Source organism: Tamandua tetradactyla, chromosome 12 (genome assembly GCF_023851605.1).
Source record: "Tamandua tetradactyla isolate mTamTet1 chromosome 12, mTamTet1.pri, whole genome shotgun sequence".
Taxonomy (NCBI): domain Eukaryota; kingdom Metazoa; phylum Chordata; class Mammalia; order Pilosa; family Myrmecophagidae; genus Tamandua; species Tamandua tetradactyla.
The window spans coordinates 44,769,362-44,784,106 of NC_135338.1; positions in this window are offsets into that span (position 1 = coordinate 44,769,362).

The window sequence follows — 14,745 nt, forward strand, 5'->3', positions numbered from 1 at the left end:
AAAGTCAAGATTTTTTTACTTCCTTGATTAGATTGTAGGCTTCTAAATGTGGAGAATGTACTTCATGTATTTCTGCATTCTCAGTGCCTAATGCTTAGTTGGCCATTTAATAAGCCTTGCTTAGTAATATTTTAAATATATTAAACAGGTTTGAGTTATAATAAATTAGAAATGTGTCAAAAATATCATTGCTTGCAAAGATTATACTATTTTTTTTAACGCTTTAAATCAAAAGTTTCTCTTTTCTATTTCCAAACTCATCTACATTAATGTAAAACATATTATTTCAAAGGAAAAGATGTGTAGCTCTTTGGAATCTGCAGACAAAAAGGACAATCAGACTATTGTATTACGTCTACAATTTTAATATACTGAAATAGGTAAGTGTTTTTCTAGTGTAATGTCTTAGCGTCAGTCATCCTATAAGCCCCACAAGAGTATATCCCATGCCATAGAATTTCTTTTTTTTTTTTTTTGCATGGGCAAGCACCGGAAATTGAACCTGGGTCTCTGGCATGGCAGGCAAGAACTCTGCCACTGAGCCGCCGTGCCATAGAATGTTATATCTCAACAAACTATTTCGGTGACCCACAAAAATTACCACCAATAAATGTTTGATGATGTTGCTCTTGATGATATATAAATTGGAATGCATTCTATAATTTGTATATAACATAAAAATTGCATGATGTTCCTCTCTTGCTCTTTTGCCTTAGTGTTCTCTAGTTCAGTTAATCATCACAGAATATTTGCAAGTCTAAATTCCCTTCCAAGTCTATTTTTTTCTGAGTCTATTTTACTTATATTTGAGAAGGTTCAGTTTACTCCCTCTCAAGCAAATTTTCTTGGGCCATTGCCATCTCCCACCCCAAAATATATTAGACACTCTCAAATCTGCTCCTAACGGCTTTAATGCACGATATATGTATATAGCCCATTGACTTATACTTGTTATCTCAAAATGAGACTTTTTTCCTTGAAAAAGGCCATGGGGGACTTCATTTGCAATCCTCAGAATTTAGCATTTTACTCTGCACATTCTAGATCTTCAATAAATTGGTTCTAATGTTGGGGAGTCAGAGTAGCCCCCACTACCCCCTGCCTTTTCTTTGTGTGCAGATGTTTGAATACGTTTCCATTTCACATCCCATGAGAGATATTTCATGCATGGAATGGCTAGACAGTACCTTGAACCCAAAATATCTTGAACCCAAAACTAGGAACAGGAAGCCCCAGCTGCTTATCAGGGCAAGAACTCTGCACAAAGATAATATGACACATCCTTTATGCTCAGTAGCAGGTCCCCCTCCCCCTGGAGTATACAAGTACCCCTCTCTTTGGTAGCAGACCTTCTTCTTTCCTCTCCTAAGTGAAGTGAGGTGTGCGGCAATGCCATCTACCAACACTGACCTGAGCAGTTGGCCTCCCTGGCCATGATGGGATTGGCCATGATGGGATTCCTTTTCTGATCTTTTACTCTCTTTGTTTTATGTAAGAAATGAAATGATCATTTGCTGAAAGTCTTTGTGGTTCCAGAGCCCATGCTGCCAGCATGCACCACACAGCAAATCACCTCACTTTTATTGAATGGATGATCATAAAGACAAACAGGCACATCACACATGCATGTGTTGTGGTTGATTCAGTAGCATCATGTGGCTAAGCAGAAAGATCTGAGCAAGAGCAAATACATAAACGCTGCTTCTACCGTATCGTGTGAGCACTGCATACTGCCTGAGTCTTAAGCATAAATTGAAGTCCTCCGAACACTGTAGGAGTTCAATAAATAATAAAAAATGATGAAAAGGCTGTTTTATTAAATTGACCACTTATGCTAAACCTTGATCTTTTTCAGAAAAACACATTCACATCAAAGTAAATACCATTGATGTAATTAAAATCCAAAGATCAAAAATGTATTCAGGGTTATTATACCATACATGATTAGGATATAAATACCCTTGCTTGCATGATGTGCTATAGAAATTGGGAAGAAAGTTCACATTTGCATATCAATGTGCAAGTCACCAAAAGGAACAGTTAGAGAAGAAAAAGAAAAAATCCTTACCTGATACAAGGGGAAAAAGAGAAATTTTTTGAAGTCGTATTGACTGGCAGAAGTCAAAATATGGTTAAATAAAAATCTCATATAGTTGGCTTTCAAATGCACACATGGTAAACATAAACACAAATGAAAACAAAACTTTAAAAGTGGCCCAATCTCACCCTTATCTTTTATCACGTTGTAACACAGTATATAGAAGGTAAGATACAATGTAGAAAAACAGAAAATCTTTGGAATTGGCTTAAATCAGAGGTCACAAACTCATGACCTGCTCACTTTAGGACTTGAATGAAAACATATAAATTTTTTAGTTCTTGTTGTATAAAACCGTCTTTTAGAATGTTCTGCAACTGGGCAGATAATACCATCTGGCAGTAAAAGAACTATTGTTTTGCAAAGTGCTGCTGCATCTGTCCGGCCCTGACATAAATCTGAAATTTGTGACTGCTGGCTTAAATATGATTTCTGTGGTGGTTGTTTTGTTGTCACTTAAACACACAAACACACACACACACACACAACTTAACTTATTCTATGATTTTGGTTTTCTCTTCCTCCTCTGGCAGACTTGTAAATATTGAAGTTGAGTACAACAGTGTCCGAAATCAAGTTCATCCTAATGTCTCTTTTGTAAGTGTGCTAACCATCTGGATGGAGCAGGTATAAAATTGAACTCTGGGTTTCCCCTCAATCCTCCCTTACCTCCAGTGTTCTTAACTGCGATTCCATCATCCCAGGTTCTCAGACCAAAAAAGCAGGGCATTATCATGAGCCTTTCACTGTCCTTAAGCTCCTATATCTAATCCACCAAATAGTATTAAAACCACCTCCAACTGGAAAGCAAATCTCTCCACGTTTTCATTTGTCACTAGGTCTCTCCACATCATCATGTCTCTCCTAAGCAACGACTAAGGACAAAACTGGTTTCCTTGCCTCCATCCCCATCTTTCAAAGTCAGAGAGACCCTTTTCAAACTGAAACTCTAATTATGTCACTCTCCCTTGCTGAATGTATTGAAATGGCTTCCCAAGGTACATAGAAAAGCATTCAAAGTCATTTTAGGTATTGCACTTTGCATTTTAGGCACCTCGTCATTGACTCCATTCCTTTTCTCCTTTGGAATACAAGCTCTAACTCAACATGCTCTCTCAGATCTTGGAATGTTTCAAACTCTTTTCTGCCTCAGGATCTTCATATAGGCTCAGTTTGTCTAGAACATTCCTTCCCTAACACTTCATCTATTGAACTCTTATCCTCCAGGTGTCCCTAATCATACAAATCAAGTCAAGCTATCACTTTTATCTCCCACCATATCATGTATGTTTCCTTCTAACATTATATCACAGCTTAGAATTATATCTTTCATGTATGTAATCATTTGAGATCTGTCATCACATGCAAATCCCTTTGTGTGCTTCCTCCTGTCAATACATACAACATGGGTAATTTGATGACATCCTTAGACTACCTGTATTTTATTTATCATGGTATCCTCAGTGTTTGCAACATTCCGGCCTGCAAAAAACACTCAAAAAATGGTCATGAATGAGCTGATGAAAAAGTAAATAAATAAGCATCATGATCTTACATGCTTGAAAGTATTTGGAAAAAAAGCAATGTTTAATGGAAAATTAATTATAAACTCACTTTATATACAGCAGTTTTGGAAATGTTACATTACTAATTATTTCTTCCCATAACTACAGGACATTTGCATATATGAATTCCATCTGTATTATACCCTCTTTTGTGACAGATAAGAAATTATGATCACTTCTCCAAGGGGACAGAAAACATTAAAACAAATACAGCAAAGTTACTCACCATGATTTTGACTAACAAACAAAAAACAGACATCAACCTGACAATGGCTAATATTTATTCATTTATTTATTTACTGAGAAAACCATAGTGATGATGTGGTCATGCATGTCAACAAAACATAATGGAATATGGAATTCTAAAGGGATAGGCACTAGACAATGTATTTTTAAATGTTTTGTCAGTCAGGTTATCTCAGGTTCACCAATATGAGGGAGGCTACCTTCAAACAAAGTCCTTTATTTTGACGCAAAAGGGAAAGGAATCATTCTACTTTCTGTTCTTTTAATGGAAACTTTTCCTGTTTAAACGAAATCTTGAAAGCATTTCAATACATATTTTCCTTATTAGTCTTAAAGTTATATATTAACCCAAAAAAGTTTTACATACCTTTTTGCCACATTTCTTTGCTCATATAAATTAAGTAATACAGAATTTAACTAAAGTCTACTTCAGCTCTAAAATAAATGGGTGTAAAGCTTATGAATAAATTTTATCAGGTCTCAAATTCTATTCAGTGAAATAAAAATAGACTTGAATTAATTATAGGGAAATTACTGCTGAAGTTTATTTCAATTCCTTCTTTAACAGTTTGGTTAAAAAAGTATAGACTTAAAACAGATATATTTTATTCCACCTACATCTCAGGATTGGAATGAGAACCAGTCCCTACCACAAAAACAGATATTTCTAAAGTAGGAATTGTTTACTCTTTTCAGTGTTTATAAATGCTTTGTTGGCAAATGTTGAACTTACTATAAACATTCCTGAATAATGCAGTGGCAGGATTCTATTTGAGTTGTTTAGTTGTATTAAATTGCATTTTTCCTCCTCATCAATTACAACCAGCAAGTCAACCTTTAAGTACTTTCTTGCCTCAAAACTTTCCACAAGGTAAACAGCAAAAACTTCTTATAGATAATTTTGGGTTTTTTTTTTTTTTTTTTTACTCTTGTAAATACCTTAACTCATTGGAGAGAGCAAACCACTATCTCATAGAGCAGATTAAAAAAAGACCCTTTCAAAAATAGTGAAGAATGAGAGATTTCCTCCTGAGGTGGGTGAAAAAAAAGAAGTTTGGTTGTTTGAAATTAGGAAGACACATTCCAAGGTTACAAGACCCCTGGCCACAGGGAGCTTCCAAAGTGTCAGAGAAGAATGGCTACATGGTATATACAAAGAAGTTAAGCCCAGTCAGGCTCCTAGTTTTTGACAATTATAACCATAAACCTCCAAACTGATGAACAAAGGGAGAAAGACGGGCTGAGATATTCCCATCAAGGATGCTATTTTATGTTGTAGACTCCAAAGCAAAGATAACAGAAATTAGTTATATGCTTTACACATATTTTATTGGAAAAGATTTAGCTTCTGAGCCAGTTACATAGTTGGCACTCAATCAATACATATTGAACTAATGGATAAATTACAATGGTAATAAATTATCATTGTTATCATGTACAATATTCAAACAATTTGTACATAGTTAAACAAAAATATGGAAGCCGCCTTTCACCCCACTCTAGAGGAGAGCTACATTATAGGGTTAGTGTGCATCTTTCTAGTCCTTTCCTCGCTTTTGCGTAGATGTATCAGTGTTCTTGTACACTTATTTTAATCTAAATGAGCTCCCTATTTTTCTCTAACTTGCATTTTTTTCACTAGTCGGTAGTTTTGGACATCATTTCTCATTTCCATGGCAGTGTACATAGCTTTTCTTGTTTCTTGTACGTTTACCCTCACTGAAATACATATCACCCCCACCACCGGAAGCTAGTGAATGTCAAACAGTTTTTGAGATTTCTTTCTGAATATATTTCAGGGTTTAAAGAAATCATGTTTTGCTTATGGTGAAGGCACTTGAACATCAAAGGTTGCAATGATGCATCAAAACACCCATGTCAAAAAATGTAAGTATAGTCAAACCTGTGCTCTCAGACATTACGATAGCATTTTGAACTCATTTATAGTACTTGGATGTTTTTTTTTTCCCTGAAATTTAAAACATCACATTAGATCTGCATATCACTAGTGAACTTTTTGTGGACAGAAATAATTCTCTCTCTCTCTCTCTCTCTCTCTTTTCTCTCTCTATCTACCGCTCTTCTCTCTATGTATGTTTGTGTGATTTTTCTCTCTCGCTCTCTCTCTTTTTTTTAACTTTTACTTTTGTTGAAGTGTAATATGCATGGCTTAATGGCACCACTAGATAAATTTCCACAAATGGAACCAACCCATATAATGAGTAAGAAGATATAGAACAAGAACATTTCCAATACTCCTGCAGCCTCCTTTGTTTTCTTCAAGATATTAACATACCACACTGAATTTGGGGCTTTATCTGTTACAACCAAAACTGATTGGACAAGTCCCATCTCAACATCATCCTTTCTAAGTTTTCTGACCACTAACCCACTGTTTGAGTTTGCTGAAGCTGCCAGAATGTAATATACCAGAAATGGAACAACTTTTAAAAGAATGTATTAAGTTACAAGTTACAGTTCAAAGACCATAGAAATGTATAAACTAAGGAATCCAGAGACAGATACCTTAACTTCAAAGAAAGGGCCGATGAAGTTCAGAGTTTCTCTCTCAGCTAGGAAGGCATGTGGTGTTGTCTCCTAGCTTTCTCTTCTCAATTCATAAGACTTCCCCAGGGCATTTTCCTTCTGCATCTCCAATGGACTCTGGCTGTGTGGGCTTTGTGGGCTTTAAAGCTTTTTCCAAAACGGTTCCTTTAAAGGGCTCCTGTAAGCAACCTCACTTGGAATGGGTGAAGACAAATCTCCATGGAAACCATCTAATCAAAAATTACCACCTACAATTGGGTGGGTCACATCTCCATGGAAACAATAAAAAAGATCCCACGAGCAATATTGAATGAGAATTTAAAACCTTGTCATTTTGGAGGTACAAGACAATTTCAAGTCAGCACAACCACCAACCTATGGGGAGGCCTTCTTAATCCTCAGCTTTGTCATTGTCACTTGCTATCTCCCAGTTCGCTCCAACCACCCCAAGCTGGAGCAGAAGGAACAGACACTTTCAGTTCCAGAAAGTGGCCTTGCTCCTTCTTGATCCTGAATCACTGCATATGTGTTCTTTGTTCCTGAAATAACCATCCCTACTTTCAATTCTCTTTTTTATTCCACTTCTATTCTCTTTTTCTGCCCCACTAACTTTTACAGAAATTTAAGCACCTCCTCATTGAGAAAGTTTACCCTGATCTCTTTCTCTTCCTTCCCCAAGCCTATGTCAGGTGCCCGTTCTTCCTTAGGATACTTTCTTTTACCAATTTTGAAACTCTTACAGCAGATTTTTTTTTTAAATGCCGTATTCCTTCTATTGATTGCTAACTCCACCAAAGACCGCAAGAATAACCAGTTGATCAAACAAATCAAGACCCTTAGCATACTTCAGAAAAGGAGAGCACTCTCTTTAGAGGGTCATACTTGTGTCTCAGAAATGGAAAGCCAGGGGTTATTTATAGGATTGGGGAATTTGCACTCAAGTGGTTTAATATGGGTCTTGCAAGGCAGAGAAATTATTAGAAGTGGACATGTTTTGCAACATATTTTAAAATTAATGAACGCAGAAAGGTGAGGATCTTGCAGAGGGTCTCATCAAGTAAACAGCTATTTGGCAAATGACCTATTTTTTGCCTACTTGAGAAAACGATGATCCTGAGCTGAGGGCTGTTTGCCCAAAGGAATCATTTCTTCTTCTTATAAACTGGTTTTCTGAAATTTCCTAAAGGAAACAATAAAGTCATGTATTGCCTTACAGTCTTGCTAGGAAAGAACTTTCTGGAAAAATACTAGTTATATTGCCATAGATATTCTCAGTTTTCAGTCCTGATGATACACTTGGAAGTAGAAAATCTCAATTGTCACTTTTCTAGCTCTGGAACCTCTGGGTTAGCTTCTTTTTTTTTTTTTTGGAATTGTATGCTATTCCTTAAGGTGTAATATTTAAACTCATTAGAACATGAGTGAATTTCAGTATATTATAAATATTAATATTGAGAGAGCACAGTTTGAAGTGAGCAAAGACTCCTCTAAATCACAGATAATTCTGAGGGTATTTACTGAGCACCACTGCCAATATCTGATTCTTTCCCTGGAAATGTGGAGTTGGGGATGATCGGAATTTAGTTGAACACTGAAAGAGCAAGGTCAAAGCTGGGAATTACAGTCAATGCACGTAGAGAGGGTGAGCAGGAGGAAGGTGTCCTCAGAAGCCAGAGATCATGATGATAATGAGACACAGATAAAGCCAACCAGAATGAGGAAAGTTGCAGCAGCTGGCAGTCATCCGCTCCCAGGGGACACAGAAACCAGGCAAATGGTCAAAGCTTTGAAGTACAACAACAGCCATCACACATGAGGATCAGAGGACCTATAAGTCGAGTGCAAGTCTGCCTCAATGGAAAGCTTCATTCATTTTTTTTCTGCTACAGATACCGTTTCTGCTATAACAAAGCTAAGATGCATCTCTACCGGCTTTGCCCAAACAGGCCACATGGCTGTAACTACTAAGCAACTAATCAAGCACTCTCTGCTTTCCCCATAAGAAATATTTAGTCCCTTTAGTTTAGCTATATTTCAAATAAGGAAGACTTTCAGACCCTTATAGGAAATTGGGAAATGTAGTCTGCAGTAGTGACTAATATTTTTAGGATTCAAATCATGCATAGGGAGGAAGAAAAAGTTTCAGAACCACCTATCACTAAGGGACTGCATATTGTATGACAAGGCTATTCTCAGTACAAATACAAGAACCAAATTTGAGTAGTGAATGACAATGTAGAGTTGGGCATGTATGAAGAACAGCATCTGCAGTTTTATTAAAAATGCATATTAACCTGGATTAAAATTACGTGGGTTATCAAGCCTCCCATTTCAAAGAGGATGTTGATTGCCAGCTGGGTTCAAAAGGAAAAAAGTTACCTTTTTTGCACCCTGCTAGCTCTAATGCTGCATGGATCGCCAGGTGCATGGGGACTTGATCCGTCCCTGGGGTATTGAAAACAGGCCACAGACAGGAGTTGGACACCTGACCTGAGTCTGTGGATGGCTCAAAATATGCTCAACTTTCCCCATAACTGAAAGTGAATGTTTTGCAAGGCATACTTGTTTCTGCTCACAACTAAGTGTCTCCGCATTGCCCTTCTTGTCCTCAGCATTGTTAGCTATTATGGAAAAACGAACAAATAAAATGCAAAGCTGTCAACAAGACTCTTGTAACAGGCAAGATAAAGCCAGGTACTTGATACAATTAGACAACTGTCTCGGGTCACCAGATCTGTTTAAACTTTACCTGAGTGTGGAGAAATAATTCTGTGCCAAATAACTTCGCCAAAGTTAACAAGGTGTGTAATCTACAAATTCAAAGTAAATGCTAGGAAGACTGAATTTGACTCTAAGACTGAATAGTCGATATTTTGATGCGTGCAATGAGGCAGGAGTTCTGTTTTAATTTCTTCAATGATGCTAAGTTTGCCTATATTGAACTAAAGGGACTAAATATTTCTGATCCAGTTCAATCACAGTTATATAATTAATATTTTATAGTTAAAGGAAAAAGAAAAACATGAAAATCTGTATAATAATAAATTGTGAACTCCTAAAGTACCAAAAGTGCCCTTTCAATCTCTTATTCACATAAAGCACTTATGAAATTGACTGAAAATATGAAGTATTAGATAATTTCTCATTTAAAGTGGGTTGATAATGGGCAGACCACGATGGCTCTGGAGGCAAAGTTCTCACCTGCCATGCCGAAGCCTGGGTTCAATTCCTGGTGCATGCCCATGCAAAAAAAAAAAAAAAAAAGAAGAAGAAGAAGAAAAAAAATTAGGACATAAAATGGGTTGATGCTCTTTCCTCTGAGTAGAATGTTTAAAATTGTGTCTCCAAAGTCTCTCAGACTTGTAGAAATCCCCTGATCTCTCAATTCAGGATTTTTAGCAATCTTATATTCTAATAATTAAAAATGCTTTGCCTGATGATACGACTTCCACAGTGTCAACACATTTTGTCTTTTGTGAAGCTTTTTATTTTAATGTTGTAAGAATAAAATTAAGTTTAGCTTTCACGCAAAATGACCAGGGATGAGAGAAACAAAACTAAGCAAAAGACTGCAGAACCAGCTCAGACTGGTCTCGCGAGCAGGGGAAAGAGAAGACTTCTTACATAAGCCTAGAACAGGAGCCAGATCCTCCTATAGGTAAAAACAAGAGTAAACAAGTACAACCAGGGTCACTGGAATGTAAAACATAACAAAAGCAGGTACTTTCGAGAGCGAGATTTGAATTAGGTAGATACTCCGACAGCGTGTAACCTCTGGAGTGTCTAATCAGCGGAGAGACAGGGGAGGGACCTATGTGTTAGGTTTAGGGAATAAATACTACTGCTTCCTGTCCCTTGGCACGCCAGCCACCACGTTTTGGTTGGGCTCCCATTCTTGCAAGATCATTAATAAATTATTTTCTTCTCTGCAATCAGGTGAGCCCTTATTCTCTTTCAGGTATGGCTTTCTTTCTAACAATGGTTAATTATCTTCATGACTTCAGCTAAATAACCCTATGAGGAGAAACCTATTTAATTCCCCAGTTTTTTTTCAGAGTATTTTGGGAAGGTAAATATTTCTCCCTATTTGCTCTTATCAAACATTACTTCCTAGAACAATTGATATTTTTCAGAATATCGTTATCTTTCTGATTCTCCTAACAAAATGCTTCCTTCCTTCCTTCCTTCCTTCCTTCTTTCCTTCCTTCTTTCCTTCCTTCTTTCCTTCCTTCCCTCCTCTCTATTCCCTTTCCTTCCTTCCTTCCTCCCCTCCTCTTTTCCTCTATTTATTCTGTTCATTTTTCTTTCTTTTACTACTACTATTATCATTATTTCTAGTGGGAGTACTTTTATGAGATGGAATAAATACTGTTTAAAGTTCACCAGGTTTAAAATCTATTGAATGAATGTAAATTTGACTCCAGATCTGCTTAAAAGCTGAAAAATCCTGACCTAGAGAAAAAAAAAGTGTTTTTTTCCTCAAACATACAGCCAAGTAAATCATGGCAGAAAGATGAAAATTTCCACAGTGCTGGGAAAATGACAGGTCAGTAAGTTATCAACTCCAGGTTAACCTGATGGTACCCCAGATACAAGATTTCTTAGTCCTAACCTGTGATCCTAGGTAGCCCACTGCATTTACTGACCTTTGATGACTGCGATTAACATAATAACCTTTTTCAAAGTGACTTCTAAACCTTTTTCCCTTTGTAAACTCTTCAGAAAGCAGCCTGTTTTCAGCACAGCTGTTAGACTCCTCACGTCATATGATTTTCCTTCTTTAGACCTTAGTAGTTAGGTGACCAAGGGACTGACTGATTGATGGCACTAAAGTATTTCAGGTTATTACACTGAACTAATTTTTTTTTTCTCAAAACTTCTAAACTTGTTACCATACTGTCATTAACTTATAATTTGAGTGAAATTTGGTACTGCATAGAGTGGCATTGGACACCACTGTTGCCACCCCCCAACCCCCACCCCCACACTTTCATCTTTCCATTCACTTCTATGCCCTTGTCCTCTGGTGCCCCCAGTCCCTCAGGAAGAGCCGAGTGATATTTTTGCATGCCAGATTCCTCTCAATTAAAACTTTTTAGCTAATTAGCACATGCCCTGAAGTAAATAGACAGGAACTAGTTTTAATTCAAGGCACACCATAATATGTTTTTAGCCATAAACAAAATGTAAAACTCCCATCCATCCCGACAATTTCGGGTAAGCACGTGAGCCAGTTCTCATCTAATATAAACATGAGATATTTGACAAGCTATATTACTTTGTCAGCCCCATTCTCATTTTTCCTATGCCACAAAATTCTAGATGGATTTGTGAAACTAATATATCAGTCATCCCCCCTTCGATGAGAAAAGGAAACATCTACTCCCAGCTAAGTGCAAAATTTTCCGAGACCAATCCTTCAGCAAATTTTATTATGAGTGAGTACAAACATCTACATTTGATTAAAATAAAAGTTGAACACCTTGATATAAATAATTGCAGAATACAAGACAGGTTCATAAAAGCTGGAAAGCATCATTAGATTATAAGTTATTTTATAAGAGAAATGATTCTTTCCTCTGCTTTAAATGTCTTTTATGTGCACGTATATGTATAGGAATATGGTTTTTAAAGTTTATTGCAGGAAACCTCTGTTCTTTCCAGTTCTGATTTTTTAAAAAATCCTGATATTTTCATGTTTCTTTTTGCCTTCCTTCTGGCATTTAGCTCTTTGGAGCCATTATTCAAAGTGATACTTAATAGCCCAAATAAGAAAGCAACATCTTTCAGTAATGCATATGCCTGCTTAATGATGCAAGATCATCTTAATTCCCTCTCCTTGTGTTTTATTTTCCTTTAGGGGGCAACAATTCTAAAGGCTTAACTCTGTCTCAGCTGGTGAAAAGTTGAATTACCCTGCTGAGCATTGTGGCATTCTTTTTCTCTTCAGTTGGCCTAAGGGAATAAAATTCCTATGCTCTTTGGAGATTGCACCATTTGCAGAGTGTTAGCAGCTTGTCTGAAACTATGTTGCTCAGAGAATTGAGCTAAACACAAGGGGACAGATAGTTGCTATTTCCAAAACCTTCTCAAAGACATAAAATCACACCAAATGATATGTCATTTTACAGATTTCTCCCTTTAACACCATTTACCCAAAGGATGACCTGCTAGATAAATCGAAAGAGGAAGCATGGCCAATCACTACGAATATTAAAAGAAGACCACAAAGCACCAGTGTGTTGAATTCCAGGTTTATCACCAAAGAATGAGTATCGGGTGGGTTGCAGGCTTAAGTAGCTCTTGAGTTACCTTTATAGGAATCTCCAAACTGCTCTGGCTCCAAGCACCCAGATGTTTTACTATCAGCTCTCCCTTGCTCTAAGGCTTTGCTCCTAAGCCCCTCACAATGCTTGATATAGTCCTCGTAATGGCTCACTGTGGCAGCAACAGGAATTCTGACCTAGCCATTGAGCCCAAACTCTGAAATCTTCATCCTACCTCTTTCCCTCAGTGAATTGGCTCCAAATGCTCTGACACTGGTCTCAGACTCCTTCCCATCCACTGGAGAAACCTGTTGATTCTGGCACTCCGGGCTGATCTGGTTAGAAAAGAGACTCTTCATTCACTACTGTCTTTTCTGCCCCAAGTGGGAAACAGATATCACCCCTGAACCTAACTAAGCTTCACTTGATGAAAGATTGTGCCCAAAGTTCATCACATGCCCCAATACTTCTAGATACTATCTTTTCAATTCCCAAAGGCTTAGGGGCATCCTCATGGTTGCTTTATCGCACAAGCACAGCCTCTCATCCATAAGGCAGCCTGCAATAGGTATACCCTAGAGCATGGCTAAACACAGAACAATTACAGGAAGTGCACAGTGCAGTTGAAATGCCTTCAGGGGGAAAAAACAGAAGATATATTTAAACCTTCTCCCACACTCTCCTATCTTACAAAGGAATACAATGAGGCACCATAATTCTGCCTTGATCCTATATAACAGTTTTCACCACAAAACTGAGCTCTTATTTTCTCAGTCTGAAATAGCTGCATGCAGGTTAATTATGATTTATAAAGAAGACCACATTTTCCTCAGCACTCTAACTGCCTGAGTAGAAACCTCTGTTTGAATAATACTCTGGGTGTCACCCTCCCTCCCTTAGCACTCAGTGATTATCCAAACAGGTGAGTTATGGGGAAGAGACGAGAATGTATGGCTCAACCCATGTTGGATATTACAGGAGCAGGGAGGACTTCATTATTTGAGGAGCCTGTGCAAAATGAGCGTGCAGTGCTTCTTATTCAAAGAAAAAGAAAAAGGTGTCATTGAAGGTACTGAGATACAAAACATTTTTTTTTCTTTTCTTGTATAGTCCTTCCTTCTCCTCATGGTAATTTTATTTGCTAATGTCATGCTTATTTGGGTATAGGGTTCTCACAGTTGTTGCAGACCTTCATAAGCTCCCAGAAGCTGGCCTTGTCCTGTGATCCAAAGACTGCACATAGAGCACTGCTTGCAGGGTTTTCCTTCTCTCCAGCTTCAGGACTGGTGCACAGGCTGTGGGTAGAGAAGGCAATCCACAGCAGAGAGTGACCTGCAAAGGAGTACAACCACCACATAGGGACATGAACAGTGTTTGGATAGGAGCAAGAAAAAGGGTCCTCTCCTATGCCCAGGGACTTGCTGAACAGTTCCACCTCTGGCACAGATGAGAGTGTGTGACCCAGACCCTCTCTATGCTCACTTCCAGGCCCTCATGGTGTGGGGTTGTGGGCAGAGGGTGACAGTAATGGCTGGGAAATAGTGGAAAGAAAAAGCCAGACTGCCAGGGATGCTAGGGACCATGGAGTCAAAATCCTGTCCCCAAGTATGTAAGAGAAAGCAAGAGGTGGGCTGTGGGTGAGCCCAAGAAAGATTAAAGATAAAATATTAAGAATTTCAGGAGGTAGCCACAGATCATTTAATTACATGCCAGCCCTTCTGATGTGACAGCACAGGTTGCATTTCCAGGAAGCAGGCCCTGTTCAGAGATTCTCATTCTCTTGGCCAAATTTAGCAAGGTAGACTCTGTCCCTCTAGGTAAGAGTGGGACTTCATAGATTTGCTTTGACAGTTCAGGAAATATAAGTTATGCAGAATAGTACTTGGAAGTACATGTTTCCACCCACCTAGCAGCTTTATAAGGAAGAAAAGTGACATTTTGATTTGACCTTTGTCTGCCTGAATGCTGCCACTCTTACTCCCTCGCTCACTTTCGTTCACACTCCCCATCCCCCTCTGGTTCT